Source organism: Mustela putorius, unplaced genomic scaffold, assembly GCF_011764305.1.
Source record: "Mustela putorius furo isolate JIRA1106 unplaced genomic scaffold, ASM1176430v1.1 tig00003863_pilon_pilon_pilon, whole genome shotgun sequence".
Classification (NCBI taxonomy): Eukaryota; Metazoa; Chordata; class Mammalia; order Carnivora; family Mustelidae; genus Mustela; species Mustela putorius.
Window position 1 is genome coordinate 2,623,349 of NW_025422015.1, and position 18,248 is coordinate 2,641,596.

Below are 18,248 nucleotides of genomic sequence, written 5' to 3' on the forward strand. Positions count from 1 at the left end.
GAGGAGAGTGCTGAAAGAAACACATGTGTTCAATCTTCCATCTTCACCTAGAAGTTGAAGGGTATTAAGGGACAGTCTTTATGAAAAGATGATATTCAAGCAGAAACCCGAAAGAAGCAAGGAGGTGAGCCATGCAGATATCTAAAATAAGAGCAGTTCAGATGGAGGGAGCTGCAAGTGAGAAAGGTCCTAAAGTAGGAGTGTACTTAATGTGTTCAAGGAACAGCAAGGAGTCGTGTTGCTGAAGTGGAGTTGAGAGGTGGGATAGAAGGGGAAGGTGGTCAGGAAACAAGATTGAGAGGTGGCAAGGGACCAGATCATTTATTGGAGGCCATGGTAAGGATTTTGATTTTTAGTCACAACGAAATGGAAAGGCCTTGGAAGAGTTTAACTAGACATTATTAAAATTATGTTTTAAATAAATCACTCTAGCTTCTGCATAATATCTTGTAGGCAGATGAAGACAGAAGCAGAAACACCAGTTAGGAGTGTGTAGGCAAGAGATGATGATGACGTGGGCTAGAGTGGTAGCAATAAAGGTGGTGAGAAGTAGTAGAAGTCCAGATATGATTTGAAGTTAGAGCCAACAGAATTTGATGGATTGTACAACAGAAGTGTCAGGTATATTTCAAGGTTTTTTACTTAAACAAAGAGTTATGATGTTACTGAAATGATGATGGTTGTAGGTGGAACAGATATGGGAGGGGTGCAGGGAGATAGCAGCTCAGTTAGACATTAATTTGAAATAAATGCTCAACAACTAAATGGTGATGTCAAGTGATTACTGAATATTTGAGTCTGGGGTTTCAGGGAGTAGTCAGGTGAAAAATATTAATTGGGGTTTATCAGTATACAAAAAGTATTGAAAGCCACATGACTTGATCAACAAAGGAGAATATATAGAAAGAAGAGTTCCAATGAGTGAAATCTGGGAGATTTCAACATTTACTGATTGGGAAGATGATGAAGAACCTGCTGAGAAGACTGAAGAAAGAGTGACCAGTGAAAAAGAACCAAGAGAGCATGGAGCCTGGAGGAAAAATAAAAGAAGTGTCTCAAGAAGGGAGTGGTTGACTCTCTTAAATGCGGCTGAGAAGGTAAGTAAGATAAAGTCTGAGAAACATCATTACATTAACAACATGAATGTCACTGATGACTTTGACAAGGTTATCTTAGTGGAATGGAGGGAGTGAAAGCTTATTTAGGGTGCTACAGATGTTGACTGATGATTCAGGAAATACAGGAATTATCTGTTGGAACAGTTCACAATTAGGCAAGAAAGACAGGGTGCAGAGTTTAGATGGAGATGGTGCTCTTAGGTAGGAGACCAGACTGTTCATCCATTACAATGAGAGGTAAGGCAGAAGGCTCAGTTTACAGTGGATTGGTAGATGTGACCAGAAGTGTGGAAATTCAGTTTTTACTAAAATAGAAAGTAAGGTCATTATCAGCTGAGAAAATGGAGAACAGAGAGGTACTAGAGGTCAAAAGAGAGAAAAGAATATGTACAATAGTTATTTAAGAGAGTAAGAAGGTGAATTAGCTAGGAAATTATAGTAGGATGGCATAGTCGAAGAAAGGCCCACTTAAATTTTGAGGTTGTGAAGAAAGATCAGTTAGCTTGAGCATGTGATTTTTTTCTATCCATGTTTTCATTGCTCAGATGCACAGGAAGAGTCAATGTCATTTAGATTTGACCAGGTTTCAGGTTTTACAAGACAGTTGTGATGGAGAGGTGCAAGAGAGCTAAAGGTGTGTCAGAATGGTGAGCAATCTCAGGAAACACACTCTCAGTCACTTGGTCGCTCTACTTGAAGACCTAAGAATTCATTTTGATTCCTCCTTTTTTCATTCCCCACAGCCATTCTATCAACCCTACTGTTATTTCCAACAATATTGGAGTTTATCACTTTTTCCCAATCTCCATGGCCACCGCCTTGGCCTACCCACTTGACTCCTCTTCATGCCAGTGTCTTGCCTGTATAACTAGTCTCCTTGCCTCAACTCTTAATACCAACTCACTACCAAGCAATCTATCCTTGGCACAATAGCCAGAGTCAGCTTTCTTCATTCCAGCCATTAGTGTCTTCCCACTGAAATTCTCTTTTAATTTGAATGATTGCCATGAAGATCCTGGTTCCTCTGCCTACTTGTGTAACCTCCTCTACCACTGCTTTCTCTGATGACTGTTCCACCTCAGCCACACTGGCCTCATCTTTGGTTCTCAAACATGGAAACTCTTTTTGTCTCAGACTGATGAAATTCTTTATCTTACCTGGAATGCTCTTCCTCTGGCTCTCTAATTGGTCCCTTTTCAAATTTCAGATCAGATTGTAACTTCCTCAAAGAAAACTTCCCTGAGCTTATTATTTGAAGTACTCTTACCCAGGGTGCCTGAGTTGTGCAATGGGTTTAGCATCTAATTCTTGCTTTGGGCTCAGGTTTTGATCTCAAGGTTGTGAGATCCAGCACCACCTTGGGCTCCATGCTCAGCATGGAGTCTGCTTGAGATTCTATCTCCCTCTGTCGCTCCCCCTCATTCTCTCTCTCTCTCACTCTAAAATAAGTAAATTAATTTTTTAAAAAATAATAAAAGAAGATACCCCTATACAGGGCTTGACCTCGTGACCCTAAGATCATTACCCGAGCTGAAACCAAGAGTTGGCACTTAACCCACTGAGCAACCCAGACACTTCATTTATTTTAAGCTTTAACACAATCTGAAGTTATATTTATATATCTGTTCACCTGTATACCCCAACTACAATGAGGGCGGGGGCTTTGTCTCTTTCATTCTCTTCTCTAGTTTTAGAGCAGTGGATCTCAAACTTATTTGTCTCAGGAAATTTATACTCTTAGAAATCACTCAGGACCCCAAAGAACTTTTGCATATGTGAGTTATATCTATTATTAACAACTATTAGAAATTAAAACTGAGAAATTTAAAAAATACTTAAGTATCCCTTTATTTTTTTTTAATTTTTTATTTATTTTCAGCGTAACAGTATTCATTGTTTTTGCACCAAACCCAGTGCTCCATGCAATACGTGCCCTCTCCAATACCTACCACCTGGTTCCCCCAATCTCCCACCCCCCACCCCTTCAGACCCCTCAGATTGTTTTTCAGAGTCCATAGTCTCTCTTGGTTCACCTCCCCTTCCAATTTCCCTCAACTCCCTTCTCTCTAACTCCCCTTGTCCTCCATGCTATTTGTTATGCTCCACAAATAAGCAAAGTATTATGCCTCCATCAGAAAGGATGAATACCCAACTTTTTAAAAATTTTTTTTTTATTTTAAAACAACAGTAATGGGATGACTGGGTGGCTCAGTTGGTTAAGCGGCTGCCTTCGGCTCAGGTCATGATCCCAGTGTCCTGGGATCGAGTCCCACATCGGGCTCCTTGCTCTGTGGGAAGCCTGCTTCTCCCTCTGACTCTGCCTTCCACTCTGTCTGCCTGTGCTCGCTCTCGCTCTCTCTCTGACAAATAAATAAATAAAATCTTAAAAAAAAAAAACAGTAATGAATCTGTTACATGTTAACACAAATTACATTTTTATTAAAAGTAATTCTATCTTCTAAAACAAATAAATTAGTGAAAGATTGGTATTATTTTTTATTTTTACAAATATTTTTTTAAAATATTTTTAATGTCTTTTAATAAAAGACTTCTGGATTCTTGTATCTGTTCCTACATTCCATCTGTTGTGGTATGTTGTGTTGATTAAAATCTGTCCTGATACTGACATGTATTTGGAAAGGGAAGAAGATTTTATAAGCTTTCAGACATTTGTATATATTTTCTTTGATACTAAACTAAAACTCAACAAGTGGCAGTTCTTTAAAGGCTGATTACAACATGGAATCTGAAACCATATCAATTAACTTTTTTCAGTGTACATTAAAATTGATTGGTCTATTTTAAAATTTGAATGGATTGTCTGCCTGTGCATGGTTTTGTAATTCTATGCATTGGTCATTTGATCATTTATGAAGATTCTTCAAATGTTGACTCATTTTATTATATGATATTTAAAAATCACACTTGTTCTGATCTCATCAGAAAAGTCTTTAAGTATTGGGAAGCCATCAAGTTTATGGTGGTGGATAAAAATTTTCCAAAATTCTAATTTTCATTCGAAAGCTTTTGTTTTTTATCAACATCAACTATTGTTTCTTTTGAAATGAAATATTCACTTTTTTTCATTTTTGAGAACATATTTTCCAAATATCCAAGTCTGATAATCAAAGTTTGTCAGCCAGTTGTAAACATCCTTTCAATGTATAATGATATTCCATGAAAAAAAATTGATACAGTTTTTTCGGAAAAATCACTTTTTCTTTTCTTTTCAATTTTTAAAAAGTTTATTTCTTGGGGCACCTGGGTGGCTCAGTGGGTTAAACCTCTGCCTTCAGCTCAGGTCCTCATCTCAGGGTCCTGGGATGAGCTCCACATTGGGCTCTCTGCTCAGTGGGGAGCCTGCTTCCCCTCCTCTCTCTCCTGCCTCTCTGCCTACTTGTGATCTCTCTCTCTCTCTCTCTGTCAAATAAATAAATAAAATCTTTAAAAAAAAGGGGGGGGGAGTGCTTTTCTTCAAGATGACCGTGGTAACTTCAGTATACATACTTTCCATTTTATCACAAAATATTAAGTTATATCCAAGGATTAGATTTAATAAAATTATTAATTGTATTGCCTCAGCAAGGAGATTCTTAAATAAAACTGGGTGGCTTTTTTTGTTTTGTTTTTTGTTGTTTCATTATGAATTCATGTCAGTGAAGAACACAATGACTTTTGGTACAGATTGTTGTCACTATCCGGATTCAAGCTAAGACACTGGAAGTTTCACCCTCTGGAACTGCTTTTGCACCATCAGTGCAAATGTCAATGGAGTTGAAAATGCAAGTAACATCTTAAAATTGTTGTGAATATAATTCTTATCTTACAGACCTCTAAATTGCTGATCTCCTGAAAGGGTCTCAGGATCATAGAGATCCACTTATCATCCTAGAATATATGACAGCCTGCGACATGGTAGGAAGTCAGTAAAAATTTTGTAATATAAATGAGGGACTGGATTACTCCTTGATTCTACTGTTATTGATTCAACAACCTTCTATTCTAAAAATGATTCTTTATTCTAAAAACAATAATAGTAAGGATTTACCATTTTGTCTAAGGCATTTTACAAGAGAAAAAATAAGGAATTATATAATGGAAAGTACATATCAATATCTATCTTTAGAGCTGGGTAGACATTTAGCTTTATGCACAGATGAAGTTAGATCTTGTCTTAACGTGTTTATAAACACTACGGTCTTAAAGGAGATAAATATGGAACATATACATTAAATTAGTTAATAATGCCAAATTTGTAGAGGGATAATTACATTTTAGGAGAGATATCACTAATGTGTTAGTTCTTTAGGGAGAAAATTTTAAATTCTACTAAATGACATTAAAGACTAAATAAGTGGACGTGAAGCCTATGTCTCTATGTGGAGTGACTTAACAGTGACTTATCAAGATGTCAACTATCTTGAATTACTCTGCAATCCCAAACCAAATGTCAGTTGTAACAGACAAATAGATGAATGGAATAGACATAAGTAATAGATAAAAGATTAAAAGCTATGCTATAGAGGGAACTCATGGAAGCAAACACACTGAAAAATCCTAGAAAGATGGGAAAATAAGTGAATGAATAACAAATATATTTTCTCAGTAAGTAAAGAAGAAAACTGACAATGAAATACTACGTTATGATCATCAGATAAGGAAACATTACCCAGTCCTATAATGCTAAGTGTTGCTGGGGGAACAACAACTTGGCCACTGCCATTTTGGAGAACAATCTGGCAAAGTAATTGCATATGTACCAACTGTGTTTTATTATCCAATCATACTTCTAAAGAAAAAAGGAGAGAGAGAAACCTTACAATAAGAAGCATGTAAGAGAATATATTTTCCACAACACTGTGGAAGCAGAGAATTGGAAACAACCTCATTGACCAACACTAGAGGAATGAGAAAGCTGTGGATGAACGCTACTGAATATGACACAGCAGTTAAAAACAGCATTGCTCCTAAAAGCATAATGCTTGGTGAAAATGGAAGATAATAAATGAGACCTATTTGCAGAAATTTTAAAATACACACACACACACACACACACAGAACCACACCACTTATTCCAAAGATACATTTAAACTTAAGAATATCCATTACACACATTAGAGCAGTTACCAGTTGGGGAGCGGAGGATGGGAGTGAGAAATGTGATAAAGGGGGGAAATCCATTTAAAATTGCTCTTTTGCAGGGGTGCCTGGGTGACTCTGTTGGTTAAGTGCCTGCCTTCAACTCAGGTCTTGATCCCAGGGTCCTGGGATCCAGCCCCATGTCGGGCTCTCTGCTCAGCTGGAAGTCTCCTTCTGCTTGCCACTCTGCCAGCTTGTGTGCTCTCTCTCTCTGCCCAATAATAAAGTCTTTTTAAAAAATTGCTTTTTAGGGACGCCTGGGTGGCTCAGTTGGTTGGACGACTGCCTTCAGCTCAGGTCATGATCCCGGAGTCCCGGGATCGAGTCCCGCATAGGGCTCCCCGTTCCATGGGGAGTCTGCTTCTCTCTCTGACCTTCTCCTTGATCATGTTCTCTCTCACTCTCTCTCTCTCAAATAAATAAATAAAATCTTTAAAAAAAATTGCTTTTTAGTCTTACTCATATTAACGATGATACTCTGCCAGGAACCAAACAATTAGATGAACTCAAATTCTCCATCTATCACACATTCCTCTAAAACAAACAAACAACAAACTACATATATTAGATAGTTACGGATTCATGTAGTCTGCATATTTGGACTAAGATAATTAGAAAAATTTGCTATCTACCCATGTTACGATTATTCAAGGGAAGTGGCCAGAGAACTATAGAATTCTTGAGAGCTGGAAGAAGATCTCAATAGTTCAGCTTTTCTAGTTCCCTGATTGCAAGTATATCTGTTCACTGACCATACCTGATTGATTTGTGTCTATTTTTTCTTGGGAAAAAAATCACTGACAAAGAAGCCACAACTTCTTTTTATAGCCTATTTTAATATTTAACAAACAACCCTATCAGTAGATTCCTTCTTATGTTTATACTGTATTTTCAAGCTCCTTTCAGGTCATTTATGAGAGAATATGGATAAAAGTCAGTCTACATTTTTCTTATGATAATGCTTCATGTATTAGGAGGCGGTTATTGTCTCCAGACTAATTAATTCCAACTCCTTCTACCTGTTCTCATGGGTCTTATTTATTCACCACTTTAATCATATTATTAAACTACTCTTAACTTCCCCACTTCACAGCATCCTCAAGGTGAGGAGACATAAACTGGATGCAATACTAACTCCACAATGGCCCAAGGGTGCCTAATTGAGAGAGAAATTATTTTCAACTATCGCTACCATGAGTCCTTAAAGATAGTAACTAGTGCCTGGGAAATCTCATCAACCATTTTCTTTATGTACTTCAATTATAACAATCCCTTATATGTATAAATGTTATTGTTAAAAAGCACTGCCTTACTTGATCTTCCAACAACTCAATAATGACAGAAAGGATCTCATCATTCTCATTGCATAGATGGTCATGTAAAGTGCAAAGAGGTTAAAGTAACTTGTTTGAGGTCCCTGAGCTAACAGGTACTGGGGGTAGGACTTCTAACTCTCAGTATGTAGAAGGCATGTCTGCCTTCAATCATGTAAAGGGCTTGAGTGGGAGACAGTCTAGAGTAAGAGAAGGGACATTAATTTGTTGCCAGAGGACTTGCATTCATACTCTAGCTCTGCCGCTGGCAGCCATGTAACAAAACAAGGATAATAACAGGGTTGATGTTAACATAATGGTGAAGGTGTAATGAGCTCTATAAACTTTGCTTTTCATGTTTTCTTTGTTCTGATGATTTGATTACATCTGACTTTAAAAAGTCATTCCAAAATAATTTTCCTTTGCTTCTCTGTTCCTCATCACCAGTGTATTCTTCTTGAAAATATGTGCTTCGTTTTGTTATTATTAGTTGTCTGGCTTTCTTCCTCTTTCACCAAGAGCAACATTCCCTTGTTCCTCTTGTTTTTAAGATATTTACTAACAACTTTAGGCAATTATGGAATACATTTGCTCTGACACTTTCATTCTTCCTTAGATTTATAAATCAGTCTCAAAATATTAACAGACTCTAAACAAAAAATGAAAAGTGCTAGAATATTTGTGTCCCATACATGTGTGGCTTCTGAAGCAGAAGATGGAGCAAATGATCATGGGAATTGGGGAAGAACTATTTTAAAATCAATCTAACTTTTGCAAGCCTTGTGACTTTTTAAATCTTTAAAAGTTAGTATTGGTGAGCAAAATTTCAAAATGTGTAGTGATCCACCATTGCAGTACTTTATTTTATTGTAATTATAATACTTGTATACCAAATTTTAATACTAATTTTAATTTTAATACTAATTTTAATATGAATTATAATACTTGTTTACCAAATTTTCCCACCTAAAGTGTCACAAAGTCTTCACAAATTATAAACAATGTGTAGACTTTATTTTTTGCTTTGTAGGGAACATCTGATAGTGTCTGATTAACAGTTCTCTTCTAGAAAATGCCACCTTTTCATCCACGTAATTAAGTTGGTCCAGGGCCTCTCCCATGTTTCCAGAGTTTCCTCAGACTCAGTGATTCCTGACTTATTATTGGGTTTTTCTGTACTTCCTTAGATTACAGGAACCAATTTAATTCTCCTCTTGCCTTAATATGGTAAAATTGGTATCTCTTTCACCATCCAACCATAATCTGCTACAACTACAGTTTACATGGTTAAGATGGTGTCTGTCAGGTGGGAAGCTGAACTGAGGAGGCCAAGTGGGAAGGTGTAGAATAGGAGTAAGGGCCCTCCTGAAAATGACATTAACTAGCAACAAAGAAAAAGTCAGGGAAGCATGCAAGAACTTTACCTAGTCAGTATCAGAGAATCCACAATCAAGATGTCAGCAACATAGTATGGAACGAACAAACATGTGAACTCTCTGATAACTATCTCGCTTTTTAAAAAAAGATACTTTTTTTAATAGATACTATGAGATGTTATTATACGGTTGCCATTGATTATGTTGCAATTATTGCTTACTTTAGTTTTGCTTCAAGTCTTTAACCCTTTCAATAAATGCCACAGCTGTAAAATCCAAAAGGAAAACAGAAGATCTGAGAACTCAGACTGATATACAAAAAGAAAGAAGTTGAACATACCACATTTTCTCAATTCTAGTTTTCTCTCTTCACACTCAGTGCACTTAGAGTTGGGTTATATTTTACAGTGGTATTTTCTTAGAACCCTGTCAGCCATCAGGGAAAAGAGAAAAAAAAAAAATCCAGTACATTGTCATTGTCTATGCATGTGCAAACCTGTATTTAGAAGAAATCTGTTCAATTGTGTTATTTGCTGTTGAATTTTAAGTTAAATAGGGATCTTGTTTATGTAAAATGAAAGCCTTTAACTAAAGCATTGAACATCTATCTGTGAAAAGCTCCCAGCTGGTTTAAGAAAAGTAATTTTTAATTTACAAAATAAACTATGATCTTACCCAAACAGAAGGTGCAGGAAAAACACTGATATTCCTCAAATGTGCCTAGAAATTCTATCAAGGGACATTTGTGTGTCTCGGTTGGTTAAGCATCTGCCTTCAGTTCAAGTCATGATCTCAGCAACCTGGCTTATAATCCCACATAGGGCTCCCTACTCAGCAGGGAGCCTGCTTCTCCCTCTGCCTGTTGCTCCCCCTGCTTGTGCTCTCTCTCGCTCTGACTAGTAAATAAATAAAATCTTTAAAAAAGAGAAAATAAATTCTATCAAGCTTTAAGATGTTAAACAGGTCAAGGTTGAGCAGGAACTAAGAAATGCAGTGGGTCACCATGGCATTATCCATAATTGAAACTACCTACCATAATGCAGATTTCTTAGATGTCAGACATGCAGAAAATTTACTCTGAAATGCTGATTTGATGCTGAAAGAAAAAAAATCTAATTATATGGATAAAAGATATTGGCAAGTTAAAAAATTATCTTTATTTAATATAGTTTTTTCCCCTTGAAAGCTACTGTAAAATGGATGAGGTGTCTCAAACTTGCTGGCAACTTATAATTGAGGGATTCATGTATTTTTTCTGTGCTTCTAACAGATTGCTAGTTGTGACTTGAGTATCTGTTTTTCAAATACATGGTTCTAAAAAATAAATGTGGTTGAATTAAATATACCCAGGTCCAATTGAATTGCTTAACAAATAATTTTATTCTCTTTATCCTCTAAAACTTCCAGGAGATGATTAGTTAATATGCATTGTAGATTGATGGTTCTAGAAGTTTCTGCTACCATACTTTAAAATTATCTTTTTTAGAAAAAGTTATAAAAGTTTTTATGAGAGGATTCCACCAGGAAGTCTACTGAAAATAATTGGGGACCATTAAATGAGTTCCATTGCCACTTTTTAAAAACTGTCATGGAGGGGTGCCTGGTTGCCTCAGTCAGTAGAACATATGACTCTTGGTTTGGGGGTTGTGAGTTCCAGCCCCATGTTGGGCAAAGAGACCACTTTTTTTTTAAAAACTGTCATAGAGATTGGAAATTAATTTTGATTAAAACAAGAAGAAATCTCCAACTTTAAAATACTTGAATATCTTCGCTTTGAAAATATTAAAAACCTATGTTCTGAAGCTAGTGATATTGAAATGACAGGATAATTAGTAAGGAAAACAATAAATATAGCCAGCCATTACTGGTCCTTTTATGCCCTTATTTTTTTTCCAGTATGAATTAGCCCAACTAGCAATAATTAGGTGATCTTTAGCTCAGAGTAGCAACAGTATTGGGACATTTTATTTTATAATCTCTTATTTAATTGAATTCCACAACCTATCTAGAATTTGTGTTCTATATCAAGAACACATAGCTTTCTTAGGTCTTTCATATTGTTGTTTTACAAATAATTGTGTCATGATAAAAGTATGACCTTCTGTAAATCAAAATTTTATTATGTAAAGATGCAAAATTTTTAAAAACTAATTGATTACCTTTATTTACCAAGACTTCTAGTAAAAAGCAATGTGGAGTATTATAGCTTGATACTAACAGATCAGATTCAGTTCCTTTGATCTGCCTAAGTTTCCACAGGGATGGATCTTAAAATAGTCCCCATATCATGCTAAGATATTGCAACTTGTCACTTTTGCCACCTGTGCCACCAACTGCCCACCATGTTCAAGAGAAGCCACATGCGAGCACAACCAGACTTTATCATCTTTATTGTTGTTATGGTCCATAAATTCAGAGAACACATTAAAAGCATTTCCTACAATCATATAGTACTTTTGAGATTACAATTGTTGCTGTTAAATTTAGCTTTTTTTTTTGAACCCTGACATTTTGTATCAATACTGCATAGATAAATGATAATTTCCTTTTATAGAAAAAAAATACTTCACCCACCACAATCTATACAATGACAAACTTAAATAATGATTTAAAGTAATAATTTCAGAAAGAACATATACAAAGGATGAACTTTCATTTTTAAAATCATATTTATCCATTTATAAAATTCTAAAATTTTATAAAATTCTAAAAATGTACTTCTTACCAAAACAAAAGAGAGAGAGAGAGAGAGAGACTTGGTAAAAAAAATAAATTAGAATCTCTAGTTCTTTTTATTGTATTGGAAAATTGGCAAATAAGATATATCTTCAAGTATTAATAATGTAGTAAAATGCTTCAGAGATAAAGGAAAGCACCTTCCTCTTGAAATATATTTTATTCTGGTATTTTGTTCACTCTTACTATGAGTGAACTGCTTTAAAAAAATTTATTTATTTGACAGAGAGAGACACAGCGAGAGAAGGAATACAGGCTGGGGCAGTGGGAGAGGAAGAAGCAGTCTTCCCACCTAGCAGGGAGCCTAATGTGGAGTGGGGCTCAATCCCAGGACCCAAGGATCATCATGACCTGAGCTGAAGGCAGAAGCTTAACTAACTGAGCCACCCAAGTGCCCATGAATTGCTTAATTCTGGAGTTGAAATCAAAATAAGAAACTGACAAAGGAAGAACTGAGTAGAAGTTGAGTCTGAGACATTGCATGAAAAGCAAGGAATATGAACGATTGGTGAAATATATTTTTGAAGGATAACTTCATTATTATTATTATTATTTTTATCAAAGAAACATCTCTAGGCATCAAATATAAAGCTAAAGGGAGCTTTAGCTCAAAAGAAGGTGCTTAATAAATCTGTTCAAAAATAAGGAGCTGGAATCCTCTTATGAACATAAGTTGCTTGGGGGGTTCTAGTTTGTTAGGAATTATATAGAAATAATAACACTTCCCCTATACAAAACATGATAGATTGATCTATTATAGATTGATTGAAATGACCAACCTACACTCTGAGATCTAGTGTTGCTTAACTGGGCAGAGAAAAGTAGAAAAGACATGGTTTATTATGAGAAAGAATAATTTGATTTTAAAAAATCATTCAAGTCTTGATATATAATGCAATTAATCTTATCAAACTTGCTTTATGTTTTAGCATATACATTGGTAAACTAGTACCTCATTGCTTTCACTTGAAACGTTAACCATGTTGATAAGCAACTTTTTATTTCCTTTTCTCTTACTGTCAGTTTCCTAGAAATATTTTTACAGCCTTAAACAAAAGTTTCACCTGAATATGTATTTATATGTTTTTAACATGACAGAAGAAATAAAAACCAAATATAAAACTGTTCCATTTTTAAGGCACCAAAAGAGCTGATTATCTTGGTGTAAAACTACCAGCCATAATTTGGGTTGTGACAGGAGATAATTGGGCCAAAAAAGTCAATTCTGAGGCCTGAGTGATCTGGATTCTTAATTTATTCTCAGAGGTAATTTTATAGGGGTGTCACTCTATAGGACTTTGACAGTGGTCTGGTTGTTCTTTTGCTCCACTCTGCAATGGGACTAGATGAATAACTCTCTCTGAATATAAGTGAAATTATGAATTCCATGTACAGAAAATATAAACACATGCACAAATGTTTGCATACAATTTAAAAATGTTCATAGATTTCAAAGCTGCTGCTGTGTATCAGGTCTCAGGTTAAGAATCTATTTTGCAATGGCACATATGCCATGAACTTGCCACGAACACAACCTTTTCCCTGCCATTGAAGTCTATATAAATTCCATAATGTAATATTTTCACCTGCTGGTAGGTAGAATACTTGCTGGAAGATGGAACAGTCTTCAAGTAGTAACCCCAGAAGGGTACACACCAGCACACAAAAGGAATGAACAAGCCCTACATATTAGACAGTCTGTCATCATGGATAGCCTCAAAGAAGTCAAACCTAAATGTGTCTAATGTTCAAATTTTACCTCTTGATTTTATGGTAGATTTGGTAGGCAAATGTATGCTTTACATAAATTATTACAGAACAATTTCTATTTTTCCTCTTTTAAGTGGTTAAACAATATGTATTTATGACTTCCCAACTAATCATGATGGAAAACAAAAGGGACGTAAAAGAAAACAGGGCTGGTTTCTAACCCTTTTTGCAAAGAACAGTGCAGTAGCAAAGAAGAATTAGGACAGTGGTTAAATCTTCTACTTAGGTTTCTTTCTTTCTTTCTTTCTTTCTTTCTTTCTTTCTTTCTTTCTTCACAGTTAAGGAATGCATTCATCATACAAAGTCTTACTGTCAAATTGATCCCAATAGCTTACAATGAAGACGTTTTATGAAACTGATGGGTAAAAATTATATGACTCAAGCACTGAGATGAACACAACAATGAAAAGGTTTTTTTTTTTCCCTCTTGAGGAAAAGTCATATTTTTTTAGAGTGTCAACATTTTAAAATATTCATAAAAAATAAGTATAACATATGAGAGATAGGTTAGGCAAATTTGGGCAAGATAAATATTTTGTAAGTGGAAGAATGTACTTCTGCTTTCAGTCCAGATAGAATAGCATGGCCTAGTTTTGAAGAAACAGAGCAAGCATCAGAACAACACATGACAGATATGTTGGAATTATCAGACCAGGAATTTTAAACAATGATGATTAATATGCTAAGGGCTCCAGTAGATAAAGTACACAGAATGCAAGAATAGATAGACAATATGAGCAGAGAGGTGGAAATTCAATTATAAGAACCAAAAAGAAATGCTAAAGGTTTAAAAAATATATACTGTAAGGCACCTGGGTAGTGAGTCAGTTAACTAGCCAACTCTTAGTTTCAGCCCAGATCATGATCTCAGAGTCATGAAGTCAAGCCCCACATAGGCCTCTGCACTCAGCACAAAGTCTGCTGGACTCTCTCCCTGTCCTCCTCCTTCCCTCCCTCTCTCTCTCAAGTAAATATGTAAAATTTTTAAAAAATACCTGTAACACATAAAGAACATCTTTGATGGACTTAATAGAACTCTGTATGTAGTTGAGAAAACAGTCTCTGAGCTTGATAATATATTCATAGAAATCTCAAAACTGAAAAGCAAAGAGAATAAAGACTGAGGAAAAACCTAATAGAATATCCAAGGACCAAAGGACAACTACAAAAGGTGTGACAATGTATAATGGGAAGACCAAAAGGAGAAGAAAGAGAGAATGAAGCAGAAGAAATATTTGTAACAAGAATGATTGAGAATTTTTCCCAAATTAATGTCAGACACCAATCCACAAATCAAGGAATCTCAGAGAACACCAAGAAGGATAAAAAAATCCAAAAATGTTTACCCCAAAGGATACCATCGTCAAACTACAGAAAATCAAAGATAAAGAAAAAATCTTACAAGAAGCCAGAGATATAAAACACATTACCTATAGGAAAAAAGATAATAATTGTATCCAATCTCTCCTCAGAAACCAAGCAAGTAAGAAGAGTGTAGAGTGAAACACTTAAAGTACTAAAAGAAAAAAAAATCAACCTGGAATTCTGAATCCTGTGGAATTATCTTTCAAAAGTGAAGGAGAAATAAACACTTCCTCAGACTAATTGATATTGAAGGAATTTTTTGTCAGTAAACTTGAGTTGCAATGAATGTTTAAAAAGAAGTTTTTTAGACAGAAAGAAAATAATATAGGTTAGAAACAAATCTACATAAAGAAGAGCACTGAAGAAGGAATAAGTGAAGATAAAGTAAAACGTGTTTTTCTTATTCCTAACTGATCTAATAGGTAATAGTTTGTTCAGAATAATAATATGCATAACATATATATATATATATATATATATATATATGTATGTATGCTCATCTGCAAGCTGAATGTGTGACAGCAATAATACAAGAGACAAGAGGGAGGAATTAAGATTATTTTGTTATTATAAGGAACTCACACTACCCATGAAGTGGTATAGTGTTTTGAAAGTGGATTGGATTAGTTGTAAATGTATACTGTAAACTCTAGGGCAACCACTGAGACAAGGGAACAAAAAATATATATACAATTGATATGCTAAGAAAGGAGAGAAAATGGTGCCATACAAAATGTTCAGTTAAAACCATAAAAGGCTGAAAGAGTGGAAGAGAAAAATAAGAATAAATAAGAAGAACAACAAATAGAAGACAGTAACAAATGTGGTAGATATTGATCTAACTGTATCAATAATCATTTAAAATGTCAACAGTCTAAATGCACCAATTAAAAGATAGAGATTGTCAGAGTGGATCAAGAAGCAAGAGAGAACTATAAGAAATCCACTAAACACACTGTAAATATAAAGACACATATATATTAAAAGTTAATGGGTGGAGAAGTACATAGAATGTGAACACTAATCGAAAGAGAACAGGAATAGCTATATTAATTTCACACAGAATAGACCTCAAAGCAAAGAAAGTTGTCAAAGATAAAGATGGGTCATTACATAATGACAAAGGGGTTAATTCCAAGAAGGCATAACAATCTTTAATTTGTATTCACCTAACAACAGAGTTATCAAACTGCATGAAGCAAAATTGATAGAACTGAGAAGAGAAATACATAAATCCACTATCATTGTTGGAGACGTCAATACACCTCTATCAGAAATGAACATATCCAGCAGGCAGAAAATCAGAAAAACACAGGTGAACTATACAACACCAACAATCAACTGGATATAATTGATAGCTATAGACTATTTAATCCAACAACAACAGAATATGCATTCTTCTCAAGCTCACATGTAATATTCACCAAGATAGACCATATTCTGGGCCATAAAAAAGCACCTTAATTTAAGACAATAGAAACAAATAATGGAATAACAAATAAATGATGTGCTGCTTAATCTCCACATATTTTGGAAAGTCCCAAAATATGTGGAGATTAAACAACACATTTCTAAACAACAGAGGGATCAAAGAAGAAATATCAAGAGAAATTTTTTTTTAATATTTCTAATTAAATGAAAACGAAAGCACAATTTATCAAAACTTGTGAGATGCAGTGGAAATAGGGCTTTGGGGGAAATTCATAGCACTGAATGCATACACACACACACACACACACATATATATATATATATATTTTGGACAGAGAGAGAGAGATCACAAGTAGGAAGAGAGGCAGGGGAAGCAGGCTCCCCGCTGAGCAGAGAGCCCAACATGGGGCTCGAGCCCAGAACCCTAAGATCATGACCCGAGCTGAAGGCTGTGGCTTAACCCACTAAGCCACCCAGGCGCCCCGCACTGAATGCATATATTTTTAAAAAGATAAGAGTGGGCGTCTAGGTGGCTCAGTGGGTTAACTGGCTGCCTTAAGCTCAGGTCACAATCCTGGAGTTCTGGGATTGAGTCCCACTTGGGGCTCCTGGCTCTATGGGAGTCTGCTTCTCCCTCTGACCTCCCTTTTCATGCTCTCTCTCACTCTCTCTCAAATAAACAAATAAAATCTTAAAAAAAAATTTAAAAAGATAGAAGAGTTAGAAGAAAGGAAGTAATAATTAGAGCAGAGTGCTCACTTCAGCAGCACATGTACTTAAAAAATGGGAATGATACAGAGAAGATTAACAAGGTCCTTGTGCAAGGTTGACATGCAAATCTGTGAGGTGTTCCACATTTTTTCACCATAGTATACCCCTGAAACTAATTATAACACTGTGTGTTAAATATATTGGAATTAAAATAAAAAACATAATAAAAATTGTCATAAATTACCAAAAAAAAAAAAAAGAAGAAGAAGAATTAGAGCAGAAATCAAAACAGAAGAAACCAAGAGATCAATGGAGAAGAAAAAAACAACAAAATCAAAAATTAGATCTTTGTGGGCGCCTGGGTGGCTCAGTGGGTTAAGCCGCTGCCTTCGGCTCAGGTCATGATCTCAGAGTCTTGGGATCGAAGTCCCGCATCGGGCTCTCTGCTCAGCAGGGAGCCTGCTTCCCTCTCTCTCTCTCTCTGCCAGCCTCTCTACCTACTTGTGATCTCTCTCTGTCAAATAAATAAATAAAATCTTTAAAAAGAAAAATTAGATCTTTGAAAAGATGAATGAACTAAATAAGCTCTTAGCCAGACTAACAAAGAAAACCAGAAGCAGGAAACTAATTATTAATTATTTTCAGAAATGAAAGAAGGGACATCATTACAGATTCTATGGTCATTAAAAGGATAATGGAGGGGGAGCTTGGGTGACTCAGTTGGTTAAGTGTCCAGCTCTTGGTTTCAGTTCAGGTCATGATCTGAGGGTCAAGATCAAGCCCTGAATCAGTCTCTTTGCCGAGCAGGGAGTCTGCTTGGGATTCTTTCTCCCTCTTTCTCTGCCCCTTCCCCTGCAGGTTCCCTACATCTCTCTCTCTCTCTCTCAAGTAAATAAAAAAAAATTTTTTAAAGATAATACAGGAATACTATGAACAACTCTATTCCCACAAATTTGATAAATAAGATGAAATGGATCAATTCTTTGAAAGTCATAATTTTCCTAAACATACACAAGAAGAAATACAAAATCTGACTAGGTCTCCATCTATCTTGTAAAGAAATTGAATCCAAAATTAAAACCTTCTAAAATAGAAAACACCAATCCTATATGGGTTCACTGGTGAACTCTACCAAATATTTAAGGAAGAAATTATAACAATTCTTTACCATCTCTTTCAGAGAATAGAAGCAGAGAGAATGCCTCCTAATTCATATCCATATACCCAAACCAGACAAAGACATTAAAGAAAATAAAATTATAGACCCATATCTCCTATGAACATAGATG

The 18,248-nt window shown here is 35.4% G+C and overlaps 1 non-coding gene across 1 annotated transcript; it reads left to right on the forward strand.

The window, feature by feature from the left end:
* Positions 1-16,999: 16,999 nt before the first annotated feature.
* On the forward strand, positions 17,000-17,109 carry LOC123387872. The gene has a single exon (XR_006602370.1). It is a non-coding gene; the product is annotated as a U6 spliceosomal RNA (small nuclear RNA).
* The last annotated feature ends 1,139 nt before the right edge of the window (positions 17,110-18,248 follow it).